Source organism: Zingiber officinale, chromosome 5A, assembly GCF_018446385.1.
Source record: "Zingiber officinale cultivar Zhangliang chromosome 5A, Zo_v1.1, whole genome shotgun sequence".
Taxonomy (NCBI): Eukaryota; Viridiplantae; Streptophyta; class Magnoliopsida; order Zingiberales; family Zingiberaceae; genus Zingiber; species Zingiber officinale.
In genome coordinates, this window is record NC_055994.1 from 66,477,221 (window position 1) to 66,499,460 (window position 22,240).

Genomic DNA, 22,240 nt, shown 5'->3' on the forward strand with positions numbered 1-22,240 from the left:
TGGGAAACACATCGATCTAGATTTGTGATTTATCTAGGAGGTACTCGCATGTACAGGGATCTGAAACGATCATACTGGTGGAATGGTATGAAGAAGGATATTGCTACATTTGTGGCACAGTTTTAGTTTGTCAACAGATTAAGGCAGAGCATCAGAGACCAGCTGGGTTACTGCAGAAAATAGAAATACCAGAATGGAAATGGGAGCATATCACGATGGACTTTGTGGTAGGACTACCCCGGACCCGGAAGGGTCATGATGCGATTTGGGTAATCGTTGATCGGTTAACCAAATCTGCACACTTCTTACCGATCCGTCGGACGGATTCGTTGGATCGATTGGCAGAGTTGTACTGCAGAGAGATCACTAGATTGCATGGTATACCTCTGAGTATTATATCAGATAGAGATCCACGATTTACCTCTCGATTTTGGTGGAGTCTCCAGCAGGCCATGGGTACGGAACTCCGTTTTAGTACAGCATTTCACCCTCAGACGGATGGGCAGTCGGAACGTACTATCCAGACATTGGAGGATCTATTGAGATCTTGTGTCATGGACTTCGGCGGTAGCTGGGAGGATCATTTGCACTTGGTGGAGTTTGCATACAATAACAGTTACCACTCAGCGATTCAGATGGCACCATTCGAAGCATTATATGGCAGAGCATGTAGATCTCCTACTTTATGGGACGAGGTTGGAGAATCGTCAGTCTTGGGGCCTCAGCGTATTCAGCAAGATGCAGAGTTGGTTGGCACCATCAGACGCAGAATGTCAGAAGCCCAGGACCGACAGAAAAGCTATGCAGATCAGAGACAGAGACCTTTAGAGTTTTCTGTGGACGATCATGTGTTCCTGCGAGTGTCTCCTACCAAGGGAGTGAGGAGGTTTGGATTAAAAGGGAAGTTAGCTCCTCGTTACATCAGACCCTTTCAGATACTTGAGAGGATCGGAGAGGTAGCATATCGACTGGCGCTGCCACCTTCACTTGCTGGGGTGCATGATGTATTTCACGTATCTATGTTGAGGAAATATGTGCCACACCCTACGTATATTTTGACAGATGTCTCAATCACCCTTCAGCCATATGTAACATATGAGGAGGTTCCAGTGCGGATATTGGATCGTAAGGAACACCAGCTGTGGAATCAGACCACCCGACTGGTCAAGGTCGGATGGGAGCATCATTCCGATGACGAGGCAACTTGGGAGCTGGAGGATGAGATCCGAGCGCGGTACCCGCGGTTGTTTGATGAAGGTATGTAAGTTATTTTATTTAATGTTTGACTTCGCATGTCATTTGTCGTTTATTGCATTTATGTCGTAAATTTGGGGACCAAATTCTTATTAGAGGGGGAGAATGTGAGATATGGCAAAATAAAATAACCTATAATGATTTATGGGAATTTTATGACATTTTTCTGGGTTTATTTGGAGGACTTATGATAGTGTTTAAAGGGATAATGGAAATCACCATTTGAGAGACTTGTTTGGGAGTTAATTAGGTGGAGTAATTAAACCCTACCTATATAAACTAGAAGCTACAGTTCTCGAGCCCTAAAGGTTGCCTCATTCCCTTTGTGTTCACTCCACCGAAAAGCCTGATTCCCCCTCGAGCTCACCCTATCCGCCGACGGGATCAGCATCGACGCACGCCCGTGGTCGATCGCCGGCGCTTGGTTGCGAGACGAGTCTCCGGCCTCCTCTACGTTTGGTCGGCGGCCTCATCTGCAGCGTTTCCTTCAAAACGCCACTGCTCGCGAAGAATCCATGGTCGGGAGAGCAGATCTGAGCTTTGGGGACGCCGGAGGTTGAATCGCCATTCCAGAGCTCGAAGCTGGTCGAGGATCTGCACCTTAGGAAGATATCTCGTCTTCCCGAGCCTTAGAGCCGAGCCAAATTCGTCGGGATCTCTGTGCTGCTTGAGGTATGTACTGTCGTGGAGGTAAATTGAGGTGAGGATGGTTTAGATTAGGGTTCTTAGTTATGAAGACCTGTGATTTGATGCCAGGTTGGGAGGATTGTATGGATTGAGGTATTGTTGTGGCAGTGGCTTACTGGGAAGGGCTCGATCACAATTCCAGCAGTTGTTATTCATCCGGGATTTATAGGTAAGATATTTACAGTATTAAGATAGTAGACTTGTGGATCTGAGGTTGTATTCCATCCGAATTGTGCATTGATAGTGTGATTGCAATGGTTTGAAGGCTCTGTAGGAGCTCTGTTCGTGGATCTTGGCAGTGGGCATTACTGGAAGGTTGGAGCTGAAGACTTTACCTTCCGGCAGTGAGTGATCAGTGGGGTGTAAGGTAAGGTTTAGGTTTTCCTATACCTAGTTTAATTGAATAAATATTTGTACATTGGTGTATTGGGAACAAATGCATGATTTGGGGGAATCCTAATTTTATGATCTAAAGGCATACAGTTAGGGTTGTGGATTGGGTATTAGTAGATCAGAATGGTTTCGTTGGGGTAATGAATGAAACTTGGATTTAATTCACCTGTCATGTACACTAGTATAGTTATTTAGTTTCATATGTAGTTAGATAAATTTTGTACGTTGATACAGGACTTTGATCGAGGCGGGTATTGTGACGAGGTTGACGTCGAATTCAGCCTACATTTGAGGCGGGTACTTTTTACTTGTTTCTTTAGTTATTGTTCTCGATGCATGAGTAGCTCAGATAAAGTAGAGTTTATCTTGACTCCACTCATTTTATTCTTGTGCTTGATACTTTATCCACTCAATCTTCGAGATGCTCACTTCCGTATCTATACAGTCTCCCGTTGTTATTCTTGATAACTAGTAGATACTATAGGCCACGTTTACCTGTTTGACTACTGTTTATTTATGCTTAGTATTGAGCATGCGGATTCATGTAGCATACCTGATTTTTATATATATGATGACTGTTGCATTATTCTCATCATGTCATGCATGCATCGCCGATGACCTTGGCTCCCTTGTGGTTGAGATGGTCATTAGCCAAAGCCGCACGCTCGGCCACTCATGGGTAGTGGCGGCTGGAGCGTGCCGCGTGTCCTGTCGCGTTGCACTCGGTCACTCATGGGTAGTGGCGGATGGAGTTGTGAGCGGCAGGGACCCTATTGTTATGTAGCTATTTAGCTACTATGCTAACTATCCACTCGGTCACTCGAGAGCAGTGGCGGCTGGAGTGTTGTACAGTTGTCATCGATCCGGCCTCTCGACCATACAGGGGTCGTGGTGCAGAGAGGTGGGCGGGGTGACCATCCGTGCATACGTCGTTTCTATTATACCTGCTTCTGTTGTTATATGTCTACTTATGCTGTTCTGATACCATATATATTTGTTATGTATGCTTGGACACTGTTTTCTTTTACAATATACCTTACATGTGAACTGGGTGATTATGGGTAGTACTCTAGTAGTTTATGTTTCCTCAGACCTTATACTAGCTTAGGATGTGGTATCAGGTATGGATATATATAGATACTTTAGTTTACACAGTAGTATCTGCTATTTATCTTTCCAAGACTGTATCCTTTTGCATTCCTGTTCTTTATGATACTCATGCACTGTCTATTCTATTACCCGCTGAGTCTTTATACTCACCACCCACATTGGTAATTTCACCAGGTAGCTGATAGCGATACTAGTACACTTGGAGGAGGATCCCGACTGCCGGTCCCACATCACTTCCAAGGACGATTTTATTGTTTTGGTTTTCATTTTATTGTGAGTTAAACCTTTGAATTTAGCATTGTAATAATTGAGCTGTGGACTTGTTATTTTGTATTTGGTTGTTTTGTCGAGGAGTCAAGCCGGGCCGGCCCGCGGTGAGTTTTCGTTACTTTATACTTGTTATTCTTGTTTTCCGCTATGTTTGATTTTACAGCCGTGTGGGCTGCATATTATCTGCATGGTTGTGATTTAATTTGCATATGTATTATCTGTTGGTGATGTATACCGGTCCCATTTGTCACTGCTACAGGGGAGGTGCTGTCCGATTTTCATCGGACAACCTTACTCTCTGGGCGTGACAATTTAGTAATACCCCGGTTCTGAGATTCTAGTTAAGTATGACTTAAAAGGTTAGATGGTACTATCCATATCACCAAGGTGCACATTCCTTTTCGGAAGCTCAAACTTAAGAACTCCGAAGTTAAGCGTGCTTGGCTTTGAGAAATCTTAGGATGGGTGACCTCCTGGGAAGTTTTCCAGGGTGCGTGCGAGTGAGGACAAAGCACGCTGAAAGGACCTCCGGTGGTCTGTGGAGCTAGTCGTCAACCCGATGGGCAATTGTGGTGGCGTTCCCGGTTCGGTTCGGTGGGGCCCGCTCGGGCCGGGGCGTTACAGATGGTATCAGAGCGTGACCTTGCGACCGTGAGTGCACCTGTGGCAAGAGCACCCGGGGCACCACCTAGCGAGGGAGATTCTGAGATTTGTCTGTTGTGTGATTCGTGGTTACACAACGAGGACGTTGTGTCTTTAAGTGGGGGTAATTGTAATACCCCGGTTCTGAGATTCTGGTTAAGTATGACTTAAAAGGTTAGATGGTACTATCCATATCACCAAGGTGCACCTTCCTTTTCGGAAGCCCAAACTTAAGAACTCCAAAGTTAAGCGTGCTTGGCTTGGAGAAATCTTAGGATGGGTGACCTCCTGGGAAGTTTTCCAGGGTGCGTGCGAGTGAGGACAAAGCACACTGAAAGGACCTCCAGTGGTCTGTGGAGCTAGTCGTCAACCCGATGGGCAATTGTGGTGGCGTTCCCGGTTCGATTCGGTGGGGCCCACCCGGGCCGGGGCGTTACATAAATATTTGCAAAGGAATAATATTCTTAGTAAATAATTTCCAATGATTTTCTAAGTAAAGATTTTTATAGTAAGTAAAAAAAATTCTAATAAATATTTTCAAAGTAATTTTACACAAAATTTTTTAAAGTAATTTTAAAAGAAAAATTTTTGAGAAAGATTTATGGTAATTTTAAGAGTACGGATTCAAAATAATTTTCCTAGTTTTTAAAAATCATCTGATTTTTCAAAAACTTTCAAAATTATGTATTTCTCAAATCAACTAATTTTCCAAGATTTTTTCTAGGTAAAGCTTAAAAAAAGTTCTCTAGTAAACATTTTAGAAGTTTTACACATGATTTGAAATTAGATTCTCCCCTTGAATATGATATCTTTATTTAAAAATAATCATTTAATTGTTACTATCCTTAATACATGTCTAACTGTTAGTTACTAACTATCTACCAGAAGATAGTAGTGTCCACTTGATTAGTCAAGTTAAGCAAATACTATCCAATTAGAATGCTTAAAAGGGACTATTTAACTTGATCAATGTATTATTATATTTATAGCCCAGACTTATTTTCATGCACTGATATATGCATCTGAAGTCCAGACAAAAGGCCTATGTATCTTTTGTCATTCTATATTTGTGAATACACAATCAAGGTAGACCTAGTATGTTTGTAAAATGCTCGTTCCTTATATCTATAGGATCATGGTTTCTATGGATTTGATCTAGACTAAGGATAAAATAATTTTACAACACTAGAGAAATGGAAATGTTTTAGAAAACATAAGTAAATAATTTTCCTATAATTTGCAAATCAATTGAAAATTTATTTGATAACAAGAGTTGTTAGATTTCTGATAAATAAATATTATACATATAAGGTAGGATGACTAACTACGAATAATTTAAAATGTAGCGTAAGTAAATTTATTAAGGGATCATGAATGAGGATAATAATGGAGATAATAATAGTTTGATAAATAATGTATATATATACATATATGGGTGTTTAAATTATAGATAAGTTGTGGTATATGTGCCGGTTTTATTTAAAAATAATAATGGGATTATCTTTATCAAAGTTAGAATATTTCATTGGGGTCTAATACTCGGATAGGAAAAGGTCCTGTGTGATCCACCCAGTTAAAAGCAGCGGATGAGATAAGAAAGGAACCCTAGCTTCATTCGGCACTGCCACTTCCCTCCCCTTCCTTACTCCCGTGCGATTTCCCTTGCCCAACGCTGCACCTCCGGAGATGTCGTGCCTATAGAATTGACACCGACCTACCTCGCCAACATGCCTGCGGAGGTCGACACCCCCACAACCTCCTACTCTATCCCCTTACGCCACACTGGCAAAGCCAATATCAGCCTGCCTCGAAGACGCTGTGCTTGCGGAGGCTGCCTCCTCGTAACCTTCATCTCCTAGCGACCCTTCTGTCCGATGCAGTGCCTGACTCCGATGCCCTCTCCCTATGACATGGGTGTTGGTTGCTACTCGAAACACCGTTCTGTTTTCCCTGTATAAAAATTTGTACAAGTACAGAATTTTACCTAGCTACCCATGTGCTCTACTGAAGTTAAACTTGGATTGTAAATGATGCTTAACATTATTAATCCAAATTTCTCTTCAGAAGTTAAACTTAGATTGGAAACGATACTTAACATTTTTACTCCAAGTTCAACCCATGTGTTCTTCAGAAGTTAAACCATATTACAAAAGTTAATTAAATATCTATTTCAAAAATCGGCTTCCAGGTTAAACATGGCGAGACACTTGGCCTTCTTGGGTATGAGATCATCCACCACTTCCTAAACAAAGCCTTTCAAAGAAATCAGATATTTAACTTTTTACAGTAATCCTAGGTTTAACTAAAGAGACCTCAATAGAAGCACAAGATCGAAACACAAAATTGAAAACCTAAAAACAATAGCCTCTGGTGTTGGTATTTCAAGATCCACACAAAGAACACAAACCAATTAATTTGAAGCGAAAATAATTAATTAGTTATACCTTTATTTGTAGCTAAAGACCTCTTGATCTTCTGTTGTATTCCTCTCCTCCTCTTGGACGTTGTGAGGGCGACGATCTACCAAGACAACTCCACCCAAACCACTTCTTCTCCTCCAAGACTCTCGAGCCACCAAGGGATACCAAAATAGGAAACTTTCTTCCTCTTCTTCTCCTCCAAGCAACCGACCACCAAGTGCTTCTCTTCTTCTTCTTCTTCCTCTCCAAGCAACTGGCCACAAGGACTTTTCAATCCTTGATACCACTGGCCCTAAGGAAGCAAAAGAGGAGATAAGTGGGGTGTCGGCCTAAGAGAAAGGGAGAAGGGAAGGGGCCGACCACACCAAGGAAAAGAGAGGAGGCTTAAGGTAATGTGTATATCTTTATGAGACACCCTCTACCTCTCTTTTATAATCCTTGGTCACGACAAAAAAGGAATGTTTTAAACATAATTAAAACTTCCTTATTTGTGGCTTCCCATTAAAAAGGAAATTGTAACAACAATTAAAATATCTCTTTTCTAAATTTCCTATTGTACATGGCAATAAAGGAAAGTTTTAAAATTAATCTCTCTCTTTTAAAACATGTAGACAACTACAAAAAATGAAAGATTAATTAAAACTTCTCTTTTTAAATCATGGTTATGAAAAAAGAAAGTTTTATCAAAAATTAAAATCTCTCTTTTAAGCATTATAGATAACTACAAATAAGAAAAGATTTTAACAAAATTAAAATCTTTCTTTAATCCTTTGTAGATAACTATAAAAGGAAAGATTTTAAAAATTTAAAACTCTCTTTTAAAACCATGTGGATGGCTATAAAAGGAAAGATTTTAACAAATAAAATCTCTCTTTTTAACTCCATGTGGATGGTTATTAAGGGAAAATTTTAACATAAAATTAAAAACTCCTTTTATTCTTTGTGGTGGCTGGCCCCTTGCTTGGGCACCAAGCAAGGCTTGGCCGGCCACCTCTTGGGCTCCAAGCAAGGATGTGTCTGACCCATTACTTGGGTAAGAAGTGGACTTGGTGGATACAAGATTTTATAGAGGCTACAACAGGGATCGAGAGAAGAAATTGGTTTTGGTCTCCCGATGAGCTTGAGCTTCCTGTGTTCACCCCGAACACCCAACTCAAGTTCATCAATAATAACACATACCACTAAAGAGTTATTATTGAACTACCGCACCAATCCTAAATTACATTATGGGTTCCTTCTTATCATGAGTGCGTTAGTCTCCCTGTGTTTAAGATATCGAATGCCCACTAATTAAATGAGTTACTGACAACTCACTTAATTAATATCTAGCTCCAAGATTAGTACCACTCAACTTCATTATCATGCCGGACTAAGTCCACCTGCAGGGTTTACATGATAATCCTTATGAACTCCTCAAGGGGACATTATCAACCTAGATTACTAGGACACAGTTTCCTTCTATAATCAACAACGCACCATATAAATAATATCATTTCCCAACTTATCAGACCTATTGATTTATCGAACTACATCTCACCCATTGATAAATCAAATAAATAAATACTAAGTATACGTGCTTATTATTATATCGAGATTAAGAGTACACACATCCATAATAACAGAGGTTTTATTTTTTTATGTAGTCAGTATAAAAAGAAACAACCTCAAATGGTCCTGCTCAATACACACATAGTGTACTAGTATAATTTTATAGTTAAAATAAACTAATACCAAATTACACTACAACTATTCCAATGGTTTGTCCCATTCCATCTTAGTTGTGAGCTACTATTTATAATTTATAAGAAACTAATAACATGATCTTCTGTGTGACACCACATACCATGTTATCTATAATATAAATTAAATGGACAACTACATTTAACATAAATGTAGACATTTGACCAATGTGATTATTATTTCAAAATAAATATTTACAAAAAACTAGGCTTTTAGTATACATCCTAACACTGGGACCGGAGCCAGCGATGCAACATCGTCATGTCCAACCGCTGAAATCCAGGTAGTAGGATCGGGAGGGGGTTCCAAAGGTTGAAACACAGTTGACGGGCCCAAGCCACTAAGTTCCATAGCCGCCATCGACCACGGACAACCATTGCTGCCGAGGAACCCGAAGGTAATCTTTCTTGGTTACCAAGATTTTGTGCAGATGACCCTATTTTCGATTAGAAACTAGGATTTGAGGTTGGATTTCATCAAGGCTGCTATCAACAATAAGAAGGGGGAATTAGGTTCTCTTCAATAGGTTGTGGGATGCTAAACATGGGTTAAACTTTGGGTCAATTAACACGTTGTCAATTAGAGAGGGATAGGAGGTAACTTGCATTATAATTTTCAGCTAACAGTAGGATCTTTAAATTCATTAATTGGGTTGAACCATATTACTAGTTGGTGCTACTAGCTAGTAAGCTTGTGACTTAATTGACTAAGTATATGTTGGTTAGATTTATAAACGGGTAGATAGATTTATGGAGCTATGGAACTGAGGAATAAAAGACTAGCCAACAATTAAAGAATTGGTATGACTAATACCAAAGAACGGGGGATAAATTTTGTATTTGAGGTTGTTTCCCTAGCGTTAGCTTATTATTTAAATGTTCTTCATAATTGTAGGGTTCGAGCTTGAGAGGGAACACCGAACTTGAAGACTACTAGAATGTTCTACATCTGAGGTGGGTAGTTTCCTCTGGTTCTCTTTTAGATCCTTGGGAGTTGGTGCATGATTTATTTCAGTATTGTGATAGTATACATAGCTTACTTTAACTCTATATTTACTTAATATTGTTAATCATTCCACTCGCCCTTATGTTCCCTACATTGGATATCTTGCAATCCCCTTGTTACTATGTATGATTGCTTATACCACATAATACCTTTAGGTAGTGATATAACTAGTGGTAGGCCCTTAACACATGGTGAATGTCGTTCTTGTTTTATTGATTGGGTACATGTAGACTTTGACTGCACACGAGATCATCCGTGGTAGTGCATTCACCCATAGTTTGTAGCTAGATAGCTACGTACATGCCCTATCTGTCCACAGGACCATCCGTGGTAGAGTGTTCTACTGCAGGCAGTGGCCACAAGTCTGCTCATGGGACCATCCATGGTAGAGTGTTCTCCCATAGATAGTGACATCTTAAATGCCCTAGTTGACAGTTCGACTGTTGTAAAATATCGAAAAATGACAAATAATAATAAGGGAATTTTCCAGAATTTTTGAAAATTTTTCAGGAATTTTTCAGAGCTCGTATGGATGAGTTTACGGGGGATAAAATTGGGGCCCAGAAAAGCCTGTTTAGACTATCCCGTTTTAGTGAGAAAAAGTTGAATTTATTTATTCATTTCTTTTTCTTTTCTTTGTTTTCGCCGAACCCTTTCTCCCCTGCGCACTCTTCTTCTTCCCCTGCCGAACCCGAGCCCTAACCACTCCTCGTCGGTTTCTTTTCTCCTTCCCCAAGCATAAAGTTGTGATTCTCCTCTCCTCTTACTTCTCTTCTCCACACCAGCGACGCCAACTCCACAGCCCTAGCGCAGGCCACCGCGAGCCCTAAGCCACCATTGTCTGGAGGGGAGGAGTTATCTGCGTTCATTCCCATCGCGCTGATCGTCGGCGTTGGGAGCCCTAGCTGTTCTTGAGTCATTTCTGCCCAACACCGGTGGGCACCGCCCGATACTATGCTGTTGTTGCCCGGAGTATTCGGCTTTTGGTTACAAATTGTAGAGGAGTTGTTTGTTTCCACACTGTTAATTGGAATTCAGCATCGCCGGATCTTGGATCATCACTGGCGATTTTAGAAGAGGTAAGGAGAGCAATTTGTATTGGAACTTAGTGGTTAACAGAAGGTATTGATGATTTTTGGTTCTTCTTTCTTAGCTGATCAGGGCATGTAGGGTAGCAGTTAAACCATGGAGTCTATATGTTGATCTATCTTGGTTTGATTTAGGTGGTTTTCTGGGAAATAGGGACTGTGGTTTGATTCCGACCAGCAAGCATGTGGAAGGATATACGTTTATATCGAATTATGTTGGAGATGTTGTAACCTACAGCTGCTTGGTTAGTTGTGGATTTAGGTAAGTTATGATGGATTCATGTTTAACTTAACCTAATGTGATTATGGAAGGCTTAATCTATTGTAGTTGTGATGAATTAAGTACAGTTGATTTATGTTGGATTAGATTTAATCCTTGGATTTATTAGAGATGATCATATTGCTAATCGTAAGTTGATCAGCGAAAGGAAATGATTGTGTTGATTGAGGATTATTGATTAAGGAGATTAATTCAAGTTAATCATTAATTAGGATTAATTAATGATGGATCGATTAGGATTTTCCTAATTAAGTTGGGTTGGATTTAGCTAGTTGTTGTTTATAAAGTTAGCTAAATTGTATATCACGTTATCTGCAGGACTTTGATTTGAGGCAGTGTCTCGACGAGGGATCTATTTCGGATTGGATCTTCTTTTGGAGGCGGGTACCTCTTGACTTATCTTTTATGATATTGTCATTTGGATATGCATAGTATTTTATAGCTACAAGCAATGATCATGTTTGCCTTTGGTATGCCACAGTTCGATACCCATAGCATGATCCGTTTGGTCGCTTGTTATGTATCCATGTTTATACTTCATGATTATTACCATGAGTACCTTAGTTCCTAGAGTAAGTGACATACCATGCTTTACTGAGTTTAGGACTAGACTCTGGATTTTTATTATCTGACATGTGTATCTATATTTTTACATCATACCTGATCTGTGTACCTAGACCTTTTACTTTGATCCATGTACATTGTTGGTACATATTTTATGGAGGTGGATATGTTCAGGACCTAGGTTGTTATACCATAGAGGGCCTGTATACCCTAAATCTGTGGATTTGACTTACTTGTACTAGGGTACACATTTTTATATATATATGTGGATTTGGTTCATGATATTGTCATGCTTAGTTTCATGCACCATTCGCATGATTGCATGCTGCGTGATAGGCTGCTCCATTATTGTAGAGCATATCGCCAGTTTCATCACTGTTCGGTTCTCTGTTGGTCCGCTCATGGGTAGTGTGACGCAGCGTGGTAGCATGTCAGTTTTGCTCTGTTCGGTGCTCTGTTGTTCCGCTCATGGGTAGTGTGACACAGCGTGGTAGCACGTCAGGGATCCCTCCCCGTCATAGTGTACCGAGAGATGAGAGCATTGCGCTCCCCCATTTATGATTTGGGGTAGGAGTATGTGTATACTCCAACAGCATCCCGTTCACTTGGTCACTCATCAGGAGCAGTGACGTCAGAGTGCACGGTTGTCACAGCCCTACCCACTCAGTCTCACCATTGTGTGTGAGATGATTGACTGGCGTCAGGGGTGACCATGTCATTGGCATCATATGCATTTATTGCATTTATTTGTTTGTGTTTGCTGCACTTATATGCTGCATTTTGGTAGATGCATTTGTTTGGCATGCATACAGGAGGCATATTGTGTATCTGGTTGACGACCCTTTTGTTCTAGATAGGAGTTCCTGGTGAGTACAGCTTCCTCAATTACCTTTCAGTTTTGCATATTTCCTATATATGATCAGGAAGTTGTATTCCATGTTTATTGTTGTTAGATATATCTTGCTAGGCATGTCTATTGGTATTCGCTGAGTTGTTGAACTCACCCCCGTGGACACTATCTTTTTCAGGTACCAGGTTATTTATGGTGTCGCTTGGAGTATCCTGCCTGCTGGTCCCATATCACCTCAGAAGATCTATCTTCGCTGTTGTCCATTTGTACTTTGGTATTTTTGTATCTAGCTTGTGTTTCGGTTTTATTTTTGGAGTGGTGTTTTGTGGTGTAGTGTAAGCCTAGCCAGCTAGCATGTCATGTATTTTGGTTTTCTATCGTTTTCTGTTGTGTTTTGGATTTTTGTTCCAGCCGAGTGGGCTGATGATATAAATTGCGTGGATGACTTTGTGTTATATTTTTATTACTGTTATTGTTCCGGCCGTGTTGGCCGAGGTATATGTGGCCCTGAGGGCTTTGTATAAATGTTTCAGATTGTCACCCGTACAGGGGGGGTGCTGCCAAAATTTCTTCGGACAAGGACTTCCTCGGGGTGTGACAATTTAGTGGTATCAGAGCAGGTATACGATACTTGCTATGTGTTCTGGATTTTTGAGATTTATCTGATACCAATTTATTTGGTATCAGAGATCGTCTTACGAGTCTTATTTTCCCTGTGTTTCGGATTTCGTGTTTTGGGTCTTCTCGATATGACTTTTCGAGTTTTGGGACCTAGCAGCAACATGACATCTCCAAGCTATAGGAGGTATGTTGGTATACTATTATCCTACTATTTTGTTAGTGTATGCATTGTTGACTGGGATAGTTATGACATGTATTAGTATTCTTTATTAGTACCTGTCTATTTGATATGACATATATTATATGTGTTAGGTAAACCACTGATTATGGTAGACCTTAATAGAGATCAAGGATTATAGTCTCCGATAATTTTTTATATCATATCATCAGTAGTTTTAGCTTCTGTTACTACTAGTTGATTAGCAGATTGAGGCACATACCAGCCTCTGCTAGTATTAGCTGGGTAGTGGATAGTATCTATATCTTTATGTTGACCTAGCCAGTAGTATACCATGTTATCTTAGTTAATTTTATCAGTAAATATTGGTTTACTCTTGTTAGATCGGTCAGTAGGAGTCTGATTTACACTTGTTGATTTGGGTAGTCGTATATTGATATACCTTAGTTGCTTGTGGAGGATTAAGGTATTCTTGATTAGTTAGTAGATGACTGATTTAGTTTTGTTGGTTTGATCAGTAGAGGACAGTCATACTCTATTTTTAGAGATTCGAATCTTTTGATTATTTGTGCTTAGTTAGGTATCTAGAGTACATTTGAGTACATGACTCGTACTGACGTGGAAAAGACTGAATTAGCTGTATACCATTGTCGGCTTAGTCAGTCTATTGAGGATCGATGTATCCTATTCCATGTGGACTTTACTTTTAGACTGTATGTACCTAGTTGGATTGTCTATGATTGTGTTTTCCTGTATGATCTTTATGTTAGATTTTATTTAGTTATACCCCTAAACCATGAGAGTAGGTAGCAGAGGGTTTGTGTGGTAGATTGGATTAAATATGCTGATTATACATATCTGTGTAGTTTATACACTTGATTATTATGTGTTGTAGGAGTGCTATGATGGTCGGTCTAATTGCATGTAGTGGGTGTATACTTTTCCAGTTATGATTATTGTTGGTTTCTAGTAGATTATACCCGAGTGGTATGATTGGTTATTGGAGGTATTTTGTCGATTAAATCTGAGTTGTGATATGTGCAGATGTGTTCGGTGTAATATTTGAGGTATTTTGTTTATTATATGATTGTTCTGAGTGTATACTCGTGTCGATTATGATTTGTTGGAAGTATTACGTTGATTATACTCTTGACATAGGTGTATATATGTTATGTGAGTGTTGTTTGAGGTGTATTGTTGATTATATCTATATTGATATATGCACACGGGTTCGGTATGCATTATTGGAGGTATCACGATGAATTATACCTATGTTGTGAGTATATCTGGTGTGTACAAATTGGAGGATTATGTCGATCATACGGATTTCTTGTGGTAGAGCGTTGCTCCCACATATGTGGTATTTCGTGTGATGGAGCGTTGCTCTCACACTGGAGGATTTATTCTTTGGTGATTTATGTTGTTGGTGATCAGATTTCCGACCTATTATCAGAGATCTTATGGTTAGGAATGTCTATGATATGAATATTATGTATTTTAGTTTTACCATTAGGGCTTGCAGAGCCTTAGATGTTTTCATGGACTCGATGATTTGGGTATCACTAGGATGTTTGGATTGGTTTCCATTGTCCTTGTTGACGATGTGGTGATCTATTTCTGATCTGAGGTGTATCACATACACCATCTTCGCATAGTTCTAAAGATGTTTCGACGAGAACATCTATATGTGAAGATCAGTAGTGTGCATTTTGATTGTCTTCTGTAAGATGATTGAGACACATGGTCACCAGTAGGTGTATGCTCGCAACTTCCTTTGTTTGGCTCGATATTTCCGAATACGTTGAGGGTTTCTCACGGATTGCTATGCTCCTTGTGCGACCGGGAAAGGCCGATGGGAGACTAGTGTCGGCGATTTTTGGTTTACCACGGAGGACGGATATGTCCTACAATCGTCTATTCGAGCTCTATTCGATGCAACACGATGAAGTAGTCTCCTATGCTTCTCGTCGGTTGAAGGAGCATGATCTGGAGCTAGTCGCCATTATTTTTGCCATGAAGATTTGGCATTATTTATATGGCGTTACATTTGAGATTCTCACCCACCATAAGAGTCTCAAATATCTGTAACCGACAGAGGAGATAGATGGAATTTCTGAAGGATTATGATTGTACCATTAGCTATCACGGGAAAAGCTAATGTAGTTGATGATGAAGTCCAGGACTTTGGCTTGCCCGATTCTGAGACTTGGTTTGGTATGTCTTGAGTTAGACCTTGAGGGTAGGGACATAGCATTATCATGGTTGCTCGATCGTCGATCGGGCGAGGATCCCTCGGTGGTGATCGGTTTCTGGTTTATTGGCGATGATAGCTTCCGAGTTCACATGAGACGAGGAGGGTATTATATACTTCCGAGGCAGATTATGCGTACCTCAGTCTCACCCGATTTTATAGGAGCTATTTCAGAAGGCTCATCGCTCTTGATTTGCGATCCACTCGGTGGTACCCGTATGTACCGAGGTTTGAGGCGTTCCTATTGGTGGAACGAAATGAAGAAAGACATTGCGGATTTTGTAGCTAGATGTCTTGTTTGTCAGCAGACGAAGGCTGAACACCAGAGACCTGTGGGATTACTAGCGGATTCCTATTTCCGAGTGGAAATGGGAACACATTACCATGAACTTTGTGGTGGGTTTGCCGAGGACACGACGAGGCCATGACACGATTTGGGTAATCGTTGATCGATTAACCAAATCCGCGCACTCGTTAGCGATCCGGAAGACTGATTTCCTGGATCGATTGGTAGATCTGTTTTGCCGGGAGATCATCAGATCACGTGGTGTCCTGTTGACTATTATTTCGGATAGAGACCCCCGGTTCACGTCTCGTTTTTGACAGAGTCTGCAGTAGGCCTTGGGCACACAGCTCTGTTTCAGTACAACTTTCCATCTGCAGACAGATGGACCATTAGAGCGGACCATTCAGACTCTAGAGGACTTGCTGAGGTCTTGTGTATTGGATTTTAGGGGCAGTTGGGAGGACCATTTGTCATTGGTAGAGTTCGCCTACAACAACGGTTTGCATTCGGCTATCCAAATGCCACCGTTGAAGTGTTGTATGGTAGGCCTTATCGGACACCCACCCTCTGGATGAGGTTGGGGAGGCCCAGTTGTTGGGACCTCATAGAGCTCAGCATGATGCAGAGTTGGTCCGTACTATCAGACGGAGGATGTCAGAGGCGCAGGACCGCCAAAAGAGTTATGCTGATCGGAGACGCAAACCCCTAGCGTTCTCTATTGGCGACCATGTATTTCTGCGAGTTTCACCCACGAAAGGGGTGAAGAGATTTGACCTCAGATGCAAGCTAGCTCTGCGATATGTTAGACCTTTCCAGATCTTGGAGAGGATTGGAGCGGTAGCTTACTATCTGGCACTACCACCGTCCCTGTCAGGCGTGCATGACGTATTCCATGTGTTTATGCTGAGGAGGTATATACCTGACCCGACACATGTGCTGACAGATATCTCAGTTCCCGTACAGCCTGACGTGACCTACGAGGAGGTTCCGGTACGGATTTTAGACCGGAAAGAGCGTCAGTTGCGGAACAAGACTATCTGACTGGTTAAAGTCGGATGACAACATCATTCATACGAGGAGGCTACTTGGGAGCTCGAGGATACTATCCGTGCTCGATACCCCCATCTTTTCATTTGAGGTATGTGATTTAATTTGTCGTTCAGCAATTGTACTCTTTATCTGTTGTTAGTATTTGCTGATGGTAGATAACGAAATTTGGGGACCAAATTTTTATTAGTGGGGGAGAATGTAAAATACCAAAAAATGACGAATAATAATAAGGGAATTTTCCAGAATTTTTAGAAATTTTTCGGGAATTTTTCGGAGTTCGTATGGATGAGTTTACGGGGATAAAAATGGGACCCGGAAAAGCCTGTTTAGACTATCCCGTTTTAGTGAGAAAAAGTTGAATTTATTTATTCATTTCTTTTTCTTTTCTTTGTTTTCGCCGAACCCTTTCTCCCCCGCGCGCTCTTCTTCTTCCCCTGCCGAACTCGAGCCCTAACCACTCCTCGTCGGTTTCTTTTCTCCTTCCCCAAGCATATGCCACCGCCGATTCGGCCGAGCCCTAGTTCTTCCTTTGCGTGCCACTGCCGAGTGTGAGTTTGCTTCTCCCCTTTGTTCTCAGCGTCACTCCGCCTGATACTATGCTGCTGTTGCCGGGAGTATTCGACTTTTGGTTACAAATTGTAGAGGAGTTGTTTGTTTCCACACTGTTAATTGGAATTCAGCATCGCCGGATCTTGGATCATCACTGGCGATTTTACAAGAGGTAAGGAGAGCAATTTGTATTGGAACTTAGTGGTTAATAGAAGGTATTGATGATTTTTGGTTCTTCTTTCTTAGCTGATCAGGGATTGTAGGGTAGCAGTTAAACCATGGAGTCTATATGTTGATCTATCTTGGTTTGATTTGGGTGGTTTTCTGGGAAACAGGGACTGTGGTTTGATTCCGACCAGCAAGCATGTGGAAGGATTTGTTGTGGTTATAGCCATGAGTTTCCAGTAGCATACCGTTGCAGCTCTTCAATTGTGGATCAACAATCACAGCCGTTGATTAAGGTAAGCTATGTGTGGAGTTTTGATTGCATTTCCATGAGTATTTGGAGGATATGCGTTTGTATCGGATTATGTTGGAGATGTTGTAACCTGCAGTTGCTTGGTTAGTTGTGGATTTAGGTAAGTTATGATGGATTCATGTTTAACTTAACCTAATGTGATTATGGAAGGCTTAATCTATTGTAGTTGTGATGAATTAAGTACAGTTGATTTATGTTGGATTAGATTTAATCCTTGGATTTATTAGAGATGATCATATTGTAATCGTAAGTTGATCAGCGAAAGGAAATGATTGTGTTGATTGAGGATTATTGATTAAGGAGATTAATTCAACTAATCATTAATTAGGATTAATTAATTATGGATCGATTAGGATTTTCCTAATTAAGTTGAGTTGGATTTAGCTAGTTGTTGTTTATAAAGTTAGCTAAATTGTATATCACGTTATCTGCAGGACTTTGATTTGAGGCAGTGTCTCGACGAGGGATCTATTTCGGATTGGATCTTCTTTTGGAGGCGGGTACCTCTTGACTTATCTTTTATGATATTGTCATTTGGATATGCATAGTATTTTATAGCTACAAGCAATGATCATGTTTGCCTTTGGTATGCCACGGTTCGATACCCATAGCATGATCCGTTTGGTCGCTTGTTATGTATCCATGTTTATACTTCATGATTATTACCATGAATACCTTAGTTCCTAGAGTAAGTGACATACCATGCTTTACTGAGTTTAGGACTAGACTCTGGATTTTTATTATCTGACATGTGTATCTATATTTTTACATCATACCTGATCTGTGTACCTAGACCTTTTGCTTTGATCCATGTACATTGTTGCTACATATTTTATGGAGGTGGATATGTTCAGGACCTAGGTTGTTATACCATAAAGGGCCTGTATACCCTAGATCTGTGGATTTGACATGTATTATGGTACACATTTTTATATATATATGTGGATTTGGTTCAGGATATTGTCATGCTTAGTTTCATGCACCATTCGCATGATTGCATGCTGCGTGATAGGCTGCTCCATTATTGTAGAGCATATCGCCAGTTTCATCACTGTTCGGTGCTCCGTTGGTAGCACGTCAGTTTTGCTCTGTTCGGTGCTCCGTTGGTCTGCTCATGGTTAGCGTGACGCAGCGTGGTAGCACGTCAGTTTTGCCGGGAGGGGAGGAGCTGTCTGCGTTCATTCCCATCGCGCTGATCGTCAGCGTCGGGAGCCCTAGTGTTCTTGAGTCGTTTCTGCCCAACACCGTTGGGCACCGCCCGATACTATGCTGCTGTTGCCGGGAGTATTCGGCTTTTGGTTACAAATTGTAGAGGAGTTGTTTGTTTCCACACTGTTAATTGGAATTCAGCATCGCAGGATCTTGGATCATCACTGGCGATTTTAGAAGAGGTAAGAGAGCAATTTGTATTGGAACTTAGTGGTTAACACAAGGTATTGATGATTTTTGGTTCTTCTTTCTTAGCTGATCAGGGCATGTAGGGTAGCAGTTAAACCATGGAGTCTATATGTTGATCTATCTTGGTTTGATTTGGGTGGTTTTCTGGGAAACAGGGACTGTGGTTTGATTCCGACCAGCAAGCATGTGGAAGGATTTGTTGTGGTTACAGCCATGAGTTTCCAGTAGCATACCGTTGCAGCTCTTCAATTGTGGATCAACAATCACAGCCGTTTATTAAGGCAAGCTATGTGTGGAGTTTTGATTGCATTTCCATGAGTATTTGGAGGATATGCGTTTGTATCAGATTATGTTGGAGATGTTGTAACCTGCAGTTGCTTGGTTAGTTGTGGATTTAGGTAAGTTATGATGGATTCATGTTTAACTTAACCTAATGTGATTATGGAAGGCTTAATCTATTATAGTTGTGATGAATTAAGTACAGTTGATTTATGTTGGATTAGATTTAATCCTTGGATTTATTAGAGATGATCATATTGTTAATCGTAATTTGATCAGCGAAAAGAAATGATTGTGTTGATTGAGGATTATTGATTAAGGAGATTAATTCAAGTAATCATTAATTAGGATTAATTAATGATGGATCGATTAGGATTTTCCTAATTAAGTTGGGTTGGATTTAGCTAGTTGTTGTTTATAAAGTTAGCTAAATTGTATATCACGTTATCTGCAGGACTTTGATTTGAGGCAGTGTCTCGATGAGCGATCTATTTCGGATTGGATCTTCTTTTGGAGGCGGTTAACTCTTGACTTATCTTTTATGATATTGTCATTTGGATATGCATAGTATTTTATAGCTACAAGCAATGATCATGTTTGCCTTTAGTATGTCACGGTTCGATACCCATAGCATGATCCGTTTGGTCGCTTGTTATGTATCCATGTTTATACTTCATGATTATTACCAAGAGTACCTTAGTTCCTAGAGTAAGTGACATACCATGTTTTACTGAGTTTAGTACTAGACTCTGGATTTTTATTATCTGACATGTGTATCTATATTTTTACATCATACCTGATCTGTGTACCTAGACCTTTTGCTTTGATCCATGTACATTGTTGGTACATATTTTATGGAGGTGGATATGTTCAGGACCTAGGTTGCTATACCATAAAGGGCATGTATACCCTAGATATGTGGATTTGACTTACTTGTACTAGGGTACACATTTATATATATATATGTGGATTTGGTTCAGGATATTGTCATGCTTAGTTTCATGTACCATTCGCATGATTGCATGATGCGTGATAGGCTACTCCATTATTGTAGAGCATATCACCAGTTTCATCACTGTTCGGTCCTCCGTTGGTCTGCTCATGGGTAGCGCGACGTAGCGTGATAGCACGTCAGTTTTGCTCTGTTCGGTGCTCCGTTGGTCCGCTCATGGGTAGTGTGACGCAGCGTGGTAGCACGTCAGGGATCCCTCCCCGTCATGGTATTCCGAGAGATGAGAGCATTGCGCTCCCCCTTTTATGATTTGGGGTAGGAGTATGTGTGTACTCCGACAGCATCCCGTCCACTCGGTCACTCATAAAGAGCAGTGACGTCAAAGTGCACGGTTGTCACAACCCTACCCACTCAATCTCACCATTGTGTGTGAGATGACTGACTGGCGTCAGGGGTGACCATGTCATTAGCATCATATACATTTATTGCATTTATTTGCTTGTGTTTGCTGCACTTATATGCTGTATTTTGGTGGATGCATTTGTTTGACATGCATACAGGAGGCATATTGTGTATCTGGTTGATGACCCTTTTGTTCTAGATAGGAGTTCCTGGTGAGTATAGCTTCCTCAGTTACCTTTCAGTTTTGAATATTTCATATATATGATCAGGAAGTTGTATTCCATGTTTATTGTTGTTAGATATATCTTGCTAGGCATGTCTATTGGTATTCGCTGAGTTGTTGAACTCACCCTCGTGGACACTATCTTTTTCAGGTACCAGGTTGTTTATGGTGTCGCTTGGAGTATCCTGCCTGCTGGTCCCATGTCACCTCAGAAGATCTGTCTTCGCTGTTTTCCATTTGTACTTTAGCATTTTTGTATCTAGTTTGTATTTCGATTTTATTTTCGGAGTGGTGTTTTGTGGTGTGGTGTAAGCCTAGCCGGCTAGCATGTCATGTATTTTGGTTTTCTATCTTTTCTGTTGTGTTTTGGATTTTTGTTGCAGCGAGTGGGTTGATGATATAAACTGCGTGGATGACTTTGTGTTATATTTTTATTACTGTTATTGTTCCGGTCGTGTTGGCCGTGGTATATGTGGCCCTGAGGGCTTTGTATAAATGTTTCAGATTGTCACCCGTACAGGGGAGGTGCTGCCAAAATTTTTTCGGACAGGGACTTCCTCGGGGCGTGACAACTGCAATTAATAATTGTTGTGCATTTGTTTTATATATATATATATATATGTGCCACATGTTTGATTGTACAGGTTTGTGGATTTCTAGGTTGGTATCTGCTCTTACTTTCGCTAGTAAGTAATATTTCTGAGATTGCTCATTTACTATTTAGTATCATGCACCATCTATATATATATACCCATTGAGTGTTTTACTCACTATCCCTTGTTTCCATTTACCTTTCAGGTTAGCAGGTAGGGAATAAAGTCATGTCACTCGAAGGTCCTGGCTACCAACCCCACGCCATTCGAGATGTCTTTGCTTTAGTTTTTGGGGTCATAGCATTTTGACCTTATGGTATTCGAAGTTTGCTTTGGTATTTGTTTTGGAAACATGTTTTGGTCGTACTTTTCATAGTTGCACTACTTGGTTGATTTGCAAATAAAGTATGCTATTTGTTAGACATGCTCACATACAAGATTATTTCTATACTAATAATTTATATTAGATTATGCCATTGTTTTTTAGTTTTGTCTTCTGTGTGATTGATTCCTACCATGTGGTTGTGTTTTTATGGTTATGTATACCTTTGTGGCAATGTATCCAGATGCTATATGTTGTCATAAGGGGGGAGATACTTATTGGATTTTTCGGGCCGTGAAAACCACTTTTTCGGGTCGCGAAAACCGCTTTTTCGGGTCGCGGAAACCCCGAAACC